Source organism: Haliotis rufescens, unplaced genomic scaffold (genome assembly GCF_023055435.1).
Source record: "Haliotis rufescens isolate VD_foot unplaced genomic scaffold, xgHalRufe1.0.p SCAF_10, whole genome shotgun sequence".
NCBI classification, from domain to species: domain Eukaryota; kingdom Metazoa; phylum Mollusca; class Gastropoda; order Lepetellida; family Haliotidae; genus Haliotis; species Haliotis rufescens.
The window spans coordinates 38,722,668-38,732,877 of NW_025963780.1; the positions used below are offsets into that span (position 1 = coordinate 38,722,668).

At 40.3% G+C, this 10,210-nt stretch overlaps 1 protein-coding gene across 2 annotated transcripts in view; it reads right to left on the bottom strand.

The window, feature by feature from the left end:
* LOC124142631 (secretin receptor-like) overlaps positions 1-5,576 on the bottom strand; it is a 163,723-nt gene extending 158,147 nt beyond the window's left edge. For both annotated transcript variants that reach the window (XM_048390349.1, XM_046511202.2), the window contains exon 1: positions 5,472-5,576. The gene's annotated coding sequence lies outside the window, so the exon portion shown is untranslated. The remainder of the gene's footprint in view (positions 1-5,471) is intronic.
* Positions 5,577-10,210: the final 4,634 nt, after the last annotated feature.

Sequence of the window (10,210 nt, forward strand, 5' to 3'; positions counted from 1 at the left end):
GCTGTTGATGAGGTCTCGATGTTTACATTTCCTATCGTAGTGACAACTGAAAACGAATTGGTTCATCATTACCGATAGCTACCACCACGCCACAATGCAAGTATTGACAGGTGTAACTGTAAATCGTTAAACTTATTAATATGCTTTCGCGTCCGACACATGTTAGGTCCGAAACATTTGCAATTAATATGTAATGATCCGTTATGGGACGAACCGTTATAACGGGTGAAGATGATTCAGAAACAAGTCGATTAACGGCTCAAAATCGGTATTGATGCATATTTCATGAACGCGTGAACGGTCTTGTCTAATCAGCAGCGTCACCTCATCTGAAGCCATGTGAGCGATTGAATATGAATTTACTTCGCATTTTACGAGCACTGTAGAGATATTACCTTCACATAATGAGCCTAAGTGGGTATTTAAACCTAGAGGGAGTCACTTAAACCACAAAGCTACCCCACGGCCCCTTCAGCGTGTTTGAATTTGATTGGTCATGAAAGTAGAAATTGGGTCTTATAACTTATATGTAACATAAAAATAATTTTTTTGGTTGTCGTTTTCTGACCACGAACAGGTTATAAAGTTAATGAACTTCAAACTTGCCACAGCGCAACATGTATTACTGGAGAAAAGGTATATGTCAAAGTAAACATCACTTCTGTGCTCAAAAGAGTGACGCTTCCGTGACGAGTACTCCGGTTTTATCACGGCGTGTCAGCTTAATATGGGTTGGTTGGTTGGTTGGTTTCTTGTTTAACGCCGCACTCAGCAATATTCCAGCTATATGACGGCGGTCTGTAAATAATCGAGTCTGGACCAGACAATGTGATTATAGTGATTAATATCATGAGCATCGATTCACGCAACCAAGTCAGCGAGTCTGACCACCCGATTCCGTTAGTCGCCTCTTACGACAAGCATAGTCACTTTTTACGACAAGCATGGGTTGCTGAAGACCTATTCTACCCCGCAATCTTCACGGGCTGCTTAGTATGGGAGAAGATCCCGAATTGATGCAGGTCTCAGACATTTACCACCGAAACCCACGAGCACAGGTTTGGTGCAGACAAACCTAGAAACATAATCGGGAAGAACCGGGATTCGAACCCACAATCATAGGTTTCTGGCGTGCCCAAGGGACGCAACTCTGCCAAACGATCGCTGCCCCTTGGACGACAGGGTCAACAGTGCCCCCTTAGCTCAGAAGAAAGAAAACACATCGAGCCTAGACTCGGTTTAATTGAAATCTTTGAGATTCCTTCTGTTTATGAGGAGATAACAAGCGCCGAGGGCAACACATAAAAGTCTTTGAACGTCTTTAATGTTGACTAGTGTAAAAACGATTCCTTTCCTAACCTTAATTTGGAAAATATGATCCGAATACAACAATTGAATTTGTGTAGTATTTATTATCGTAATAATATGATCAAAATGTGATATTATCATGTTTGTGTATGTGATAATTGGCATTATCGTAATCACCACCCTAGTATGTGTTATAACTCAGCATTACTGGTCAGGTACTACTTAAAATTCAATAGAATAATCATGTTATCCCTCTGTTAACTTCCTGTATAAACACTAGCCTATGAAATGTTTATGTTTACGTAGTGTGAAGTTGTTTGTTATTTTAGCTTTATGTAATGACGGTAACCAACATTTCAAAAGATCTTGCACACAAAATGAAGGTACTCATTCAGTCAGTTTAACTCTGATCTCAATTGAGAGGGGGCAGCTACAAAACCAAGCTGCAGTTGTGCTATCTGTGAGAATGTTAATCCCTATTTTCAACAATCAAACTTCATGATTAAGAGATGTCGAATTTGTTAGATAACTACATAAAACTGAGCAGTGTATACCTATTGCTTTAAACCTCATATTGAATGGTTATGTCTCTATGACATATATAGGGGCGGTCGGGTAGCCTAGTGGTTAAAGCGTTCGCTCGTCACGCTGAAGACCCGGGTTCGATTCCCGACATGGGTACAATGTGTGAAGCCCATTTCTGGCCCCCGCCGTGATATTGCTGGAATATTTCTAAAATGCGGCGTAAAACCATACTCACTCACTCACTATGACTGACACTCAACCCGTTGGTATTCCGATATAGCCTTCCTCCAAGGCTGTACTGAAAGATAAGTTCATGGGTGTGTGGTAATTCTATCCTCCTGATAAGCAAGTCTAGATAAGCGGACAGTACAGTAGTAAAAGTAGTTTTATACTTATAGTATCTATTACTTCATCAGTCCTCTCCCTTCGGTGTCTATCTACATTATAATCTGTACGATGTAAATTATTATGGTGAGGTGAAGTGAAATGGGGTTTCACGTCGCGCCCAAAATTATTGCACATAAATTTATATAGTGGCGTGCATGCTCGTGTGTGTGTGTCTGTGCTAGTTCGGACTAATGCCGATGTTTTAGTGCTAGCTCACTGAGATACGGTATTCGATGCTCGAAGGCAACTGAGAATTTGTTCCTTAATAAACCCGAGGGGGCAGGGGCAAAATAAATCCCCAGCATTTCTATTGATTTTAAGGGGTGGTTTAATAGGATCGGGTGGTCTGACTCAGTCTCCTGCTGTGAATGTGTTCATAATATCATCCACTTGTTCTGGAACAAACTTCAAGATAACCATGTAAATTTGAAAGAACCAAACGGGTTTGTTGTTTTATTTGTCTTCGATAAGTTTGCCATTGTTCATATAAACAGATGGTTTGAACAGTATTCCAGTCATTTCACTCTTTTGAAAATGTGTTCAATTCTGAACATACATATTGTGAATGGAAGATTTGGAACTGACCATCAAATCGGTGACTACATTTAATGGGCATTTAGTGAGTGAGTGAGTTGGGTTTAACGCCGCTTTTAACAGTATTCCAGTTATATCACGGCATGTCAGCTTAATGTAGGAGGAAAGCCCGAATTAAGTGGTGCAGGTCTCAGACGTTTACCACTTCGGTGAAACCCAATTGCACCGGTATGGTGCTGACAAACCCAGAAACATAACCGGTCGAACTGGGATTCGAACCCACAACAACAGCTTTCTGGCGTGCCCCAGGGACACAACCTGCACAGCTAATTGCGGCACCTTAGACTGGTCCACCCGTGCTCCACGGCACTTTAACACAACAGCATCTGAGAATAGGTTCTGTGGCCTAGACAGCCTAATTGGTAACCGAGATGTGGGGCACATTCCAAAGCTTACAACTGACCCGGCATCTAGAACAAATAAACAATAAACAAACAGAATCGCTCAAGTATTGGATGATTCGGTCCCCCTTGCTTCTTAACCATGACAGTTACATGTATCCCAGATCACAGATATAAACAATATAAAAAATGAAACAATCGAAGTGGCTTTTTAATCCCCAAATATACACGTCATGTGTGACATTCCCCAGACAGCAGACTTTTGCTAATACAGAACTGTCACCCTGTCTGTTCTTCGCCCAGATGCCAAGGAATTTTCGTTATTTAATTGGATTGTGGTGCTACCGAGAGCATGTATATTAAAAGTAGACATTTGACTGCAGAATTATTGCAGTATTTACATGCTTTCAAAGGGGACCAGACTGTGTGACTGACTGACGGTTTGTTGTCACTGTACAACCGATTTCTAAATTGCATTACATCTGCTCAGCCATCGGCATTTTCCTAGACTAACATCTAGTCTCTGAAATGAACATATCGTACAGCAAAATACAGTTGTTCAGTTATCTTAATAAAAATATAATAAAAAGGAGCCCAGTGACTCTCTTCATTTTCAGCCTGATACTGCAGTGATCTTGTGACTTGCCAAACATTATAGACTTGCATGGGCTGTATCTAATATATATTTGTATCAGGGTCTGTAAGACAGATTAGTATTTTCCGTGACACGAAGGGAAATTCAAAATACACAACTTGCAGCCTCTTAATACCGAACAGAAATTACTTAATACTTAAAGCTATGTCGAACTGAAATCGGTGTATTTTTCTCCAGTTCGTGAAAACTAACCACTCACTGACTCACTGACTCACTCACTCACTCACTCACTCAAAGATAATCAAAGTGCTCGTATGAATTTGGTGTATACAGTAAACTACATTTAAAACGAACATGCTTATAACGAACTGACGGTTATAACGAACTGCTTTTTTGGTCCGGTCCATTTGCTTTTTATATGCCGTGTATATGCTTATAACGAAATAGGATTTTTACGAACTAAGAATAAGTGGTCCCATTGAGTTCGTTATAACCGTTGTACAATGCTTTGAAATTCGAGATCGTCAAGGTGTTGATTAGACTCTTAATCTAGCATTTAAAACCTTGACTAGAAATAATTACATCTTAGAATCATGGTAGAAACCGCTCGTACTATCAGATGAAACATTGTCATTAAATCGACAAGGAGACGAACTATGAATAGAAATAATATAAATAGTATATAAATTAGTATACAAATAAATTACATATGGGTTTCCTTTAAATTGTTGCCTATTTTCCTTTTTAAATAATTTTCTCGCTTTCTTACTTTAATTCAAATCTTATCTGCAGGAATCATAACTCCGACGTTTCCAATTTTCCAAATACGGTCGGCTTAATCGTGAAACCATAAGTACTGTAGGGAGGAAACAGACGCAAGGCGGGACACACAGATCAGTAACTGTTAAAAGCGCCCTCTGGTGCTAGATTACACCTTTTCTATTTCAACAGTAGGTGCCCTGATGAGCTTATGGGGTCTCGTTATTTCAAGTCTGGGGGAACCTGCAAACTTGAATATACATAACCCAGTAATCTGTCAATCCCAAAATCAAAAGTTCGAACATGTGATTAGGTGCGAAGAATGGCTACACGAATCGCTCTATCGCTATTTTTCTTTATAGCCTACGTCACCACGGTTTTTATTTTTTTTAAATATTTGCTAAGCTGACCAGCATAGTACACAGAAAAACTTAGCACCCTTGTTGTAATTTTGTTACAATGACACTTACATATCCACGATACGGGCTATGACCCTTCAACAAAGGCATGCATGTGAGAATTGAGTCATAACAGAACGAGGTTTCGGCGATCAGGGTAACGATTACAGCGCTGTATCCGCTATACATGTATGGCAGAAAACATTAACAATATCAAGGAAAACAAACTTAACTATATCCTACTTGGTTGTTACATTATTACGTAATAAATATTGCAAATTGTTTTGCATGTAACACTTTTGACGGAATACGTTTATTACTATTTCTGATCATTATTGACAGGTGTTAAGCGTTGGATTCTAACGACAATATATCCTCACTCAATCTAAACAAATTGGCCTATTGCAACACCTGGGTCATATTGAACAACTCTACGAAATATGAATGATTAATTATTTGTGTTCATAAAACTTCAAAATTATGATTCCAGTCGATTGAAATCGCAGTTCCCCTGCTCACAAACAATTGTCATTGATACTATTTTGAAATAAAAGCTGCACTTACCTTATTCTCGAACCGTCGCGTTATAACCAGCGTGTTATTGCCTTTCAGACCACAGCTGTGGCGCTGTCTGTCACGCGTGTTGCATTTTCAGTGTATGTCTGTGGCGTATTCGATTGGGTCATATCCGTCCACGGTTAACCCATAGTGTTGTGTCACCACGCGACAATGTACACTATCTTACAGCTCAGTTTCACCGTGCTCCGTTATCATTGGTTTATGTATTGAGTGAATGAGTGCGGTTTTACGCCGCTTTTAGCAATATTCCAGCAATATCACGGCGGGGGACACCAGAAATGGGCTTCACACATTGTACCCATGTCGGGAATCGAACCCGGTCTTCGGTGTGACGAGCGAACGCTTTAACCACTAGGCTACCCGACCGTAAAACAAAATATTGGTGATTACGATGATGATGGTGGTACTACTTCTACTACTACTACTACTACTACTACTACTACTACTAAATAATAGCAACAATAATAAATGAATGGATGCATATGATGACGACGACGATAATGATGATGATGATGATGGTTCTACTGATACTACCACTAAAAAATCATAACAGCAACAACAACAATAATAATATTGATATTATTAACAACAACAACAACAACAACAACAATAATAATAATAATAATAATAATAATAATGAATAAATATGACGATGATCTTTTTCTGATCTAAAGGATCTTTTTGGACTGTATCCTGCTGGGAGGAGCAGCTCTGAGAGACAAGTCGGTGCCATCTCTCTCTGACATTTATATATCAGACAAACAACTTTCAAAGTGATCCTAATTCCGCTACGTGGATTTCCATAAAAAAAACATGCGATCTGTTTTTATGGGGGAATGAAGTCATTAAAATCTTGCTCGTACTTTGAATAATTTAAGTTGTAATCTGGTTCGACCGAGGCGCTGACACTATCAAGTAACGCTCTTGTCGTGTGGTGTATATGGGTTGAATTACTTACTAACATCAAAATGATATCTGTTGATTATTGAATTTTATGTCACGTAGGGCTGTGACGCAAGAATATGTCATGATTTATTAATCATGTAACAAGGAGCGTCATTAATGAAATTATTACGACATAAGAACATTGATTGTATACGTCCTGGTTTATAAATTGTTTATATTCTCTGTTTGTAATAAGTCCAGTCGCGCGTTGCAGCTGACTCAGTTAGCGGCGGATATCACAGCTATCAAGTGACTCTTTGTTTGTTCTCTAACGTAGCATACAGAAATAGTCCAGCTATATGACGGCGGACTGTAAATAATCGAGTCTGGACAAAACAATCCAGTGACTGATATCATGAACATCGATCCACGCATTTGGGATACGATGACATGCATCGACCAAATCAGCGAGCCTGACCAACCGATCCCGTTAGTCGCCTCTTATGACAGGCACAGTCGCCTTATGTAGTGACAGTCTGTGGATTATAGCGACCGAGGCAAACAAGTGGGTGATCGAATGAGCCCCAATCGATACGTTTGGATACGTTGTAACACATAATCATTGAGGTCAAAGGTGCGAGGTATTCAACCCAGTATATCATGCCTGGATCTGTAATTTGACCCAACATAGATGTGGTAGCCTACTGGAAAAAGAAACACGACGCCGGATACCCGGTGCGATTCTACATATACTACTCAAAATAAGTTAAGGACCATCGGTTGTTTCACATTACTGCAGCGTGGCATAACAGATTAACTATAGTGACATTAACCTATAGTGGTCATTAACTTATTTTTGATTGGTATACGTCGCTATATAAGTGCAATAATCTTGGACGCGACGTTAGACCCCATTTCACCTCACCTCACCTTTGATTGGTATATGTATGTGTGCAGATATCTCTTGATGCTCCATCTATATTGGATACGAATAGTGCCTTTTACCGACCTAGAACATCAAGTCTCTGTATTACCTTGTTCCAATCCCCATGTCAGATCTTGCATCTCTTCTGTTCCCCTTTTTTGACGAAATTAAGAGATCGTATGGTTCCTTATATTGTTATTTAATATTCAATTTACATACCGTATTTTGGGACTATATGTTAAACTAGAGTTAAGTCATCTCAAAAACCGAAATTCGCTGTGCAGAGTTACGTCCCCCTGTCGTGTCAGGATCCAATGATCATGGGTTTCATCAAAGTGATAAATTTGCAAGACCTGCATCACTTCGGGCTTTCCTCTAGCATCAAGCTGACACCCCGTGGTGTGACTGAACTACTGTTCAAAGAGGCTTTAAGCCAGTGACGGACACGATGTGTGTGTGTGTGTGTTTGTGCGTGCGTGCGTGCGTGCGTGCGTGTGAAGGATCATTATACATGTAGCTATAGCTAATTTAGAATCACGCCAGGCATCTGCAATAAACTGACTTTTGTTGTTCAGCTAGGGCAAAATATAATCCGCTTTTGGCGTGTGGGAGCTTCTAAGGTTTCCAATGGCACAGTGGCTCATAACACAGTGCCAAGTCATGTGTAGGTTAGGTACCTGATCTCCGCATTAAGGACTTAATTACTCACCTTGTCAAATACACCTTGGAAACATCTTGGATAGTAATACACTCTCAGCAGAGGCTGAGGGACATGGGACATAATCAGTGATACAAAATCTGAAGTATTAGCAAATCTAGTATGTATATATTAAACGACGTGTGCTGCCTACACAATGAGTCAGCTTGATCACAGTTTAGAAAAGAAATTTCTATTCAAATTAAAGACATAAAAGCTGAATTCTTAATCTAAATGCCATCACTGATGCCGAAACCCATCATAATTATAGAGGACGCTTTACATACTAGTATTCCACAACTGAAGATTAGTTTTCCAATTCTCTCTTTACAAATAACTGAAAAGTTCAATTTAGTTGACGAACAAAGTCAAAGCATATTCTGGCCCTACTCATCTTCATTAAGAGGGGGCACTGGTAGCCCAGGTGTCTAAGCCGCCGCAATACATTCTGCACAGTTACGCCCCTTAGATGTGCCATGATGCTGTAATCGGGGCTTCGAATCCTAGAACCGTCAGAAATGTTTCCAGGCATGATAGTGGGTTTCATCAACGCCATCAACGTCAATGATCTGCATCACCCCGACTTCAAACCCAACTCACTCGCTCACTCACCTTCAAAAGATGTAGCTTTCGTGGCCTTGTGGCCTTTTGATAAGAACATGATTTAAGATTTAAGTTAAAAATATTTTCCACTGTCATTTGTAAAGAAAGTATAGTCATCGTCCTCGAAAATGCCAATACAAATAATGCGCTTATACTGGCCAAGCACCTGTTTCTCCGACACGGGTTATAATACGGTTATCAGCTGTCGTGTGATGGAGACTAATTTATCGACACGCAGACTGTCGAGTCAGGCCCAGGGCGCAGGTATGTGGTATGTACTGACACAAAGACCCGTGAAGATCCGGGTTACAATAGGTCTTCAGCAAGAGGCGACAAACAGGATCTGGTGGTCAGGCTCGCTGACTTGGTCGATGCACATCATCGTATTCCAATTACGTTGGTCGATGCTAATGATATCAGTCACTGGGTTGTCTGGTCCAGACTCGATTATTTACAGACCGCTGTCATATAGCTGGAATTTTGCTGAGTGCGGCGTTTAGACAAACAGACAAACAAACAAAACGGAATCAGGAAACAAGGACCACGATGCAGGTCGACAGTAAAATAGGTTGGGTGGAGCGGGATACGGTGAACACGAATTTAGCCGATTTTCTTTTAGGGTGAGATGTTTTTCACATTTGAGTTGAATGGAGGCTAGATAATAATGAAAATATTGCTGATTTGAGAACAACGTGTTTTACGACGCTTTACCAACATTCTAGCAATTCCACGTCTGGGACGCCAACAAGTTGGCGACATATCTAGGTTGCAAATAAAAACCGGATCTTTGGCGGTACGAGCAAAGGATTTCACCACTAGGCCACTCTACAGCCAAGAAATAAATAATGAAAAACAGTTTTGAAAAACATCTCATAATAATAATAATAATAATAATAATAATGATAATAATAATATCGACCACTGCAGTTTATGTGCAGTGTGTTGAGAGGATGATCAACCCTGCAGAGTTCTTCACTTGGATGAAGTCGGCTGGCTTGAAAAGTGAAACAGACGGCTTTCTGTTCTGTTTGCTGCTCAGGACCAGTCACTTCCCATTCGAAACCCTCAATGTGTGATTTTGCATCAAAATCTAAATATGAAATGTAGATTATGCAGTGAATTTAATGAGACTGTCCAACACATTGTCAGCGGATGCCCCGCGTTAGCACAAACACAGTATCTTAAGCGACATGATGGTGTAGCTCGATCATTTTATTACCGTCTTCGCAATGCTTGTGGTTTTGACACAGAGGTCCATCCATGGTAAGACCTAGGATATGTAGAGGGCGTCATGGAAAATGATCAATACAAAATTCTTTGGAATAGGCCCGTATACAGCATCAGACGTATCCAGGCCAACAAACCTGACCTAGTCCTTTTTGATAAATCCAATGAAATCATTTATGTTATTGAATGTTCAGTCCCTTTGACAGTAATGTGATTGACAAGATTCGGAAAAAACATGGCAAATATGCGGACCTCGCGTTCGAAATGTCACGCTTGCATCCCAAGTACCAAGTTGTCCGACTCCCCATTGTTCTCGGTGCCTTAGGTTTGGTACCTTCCAGTCTATTGACTCACATTGGGGGAGTACCCGGATTTGCTTCCAGGAAT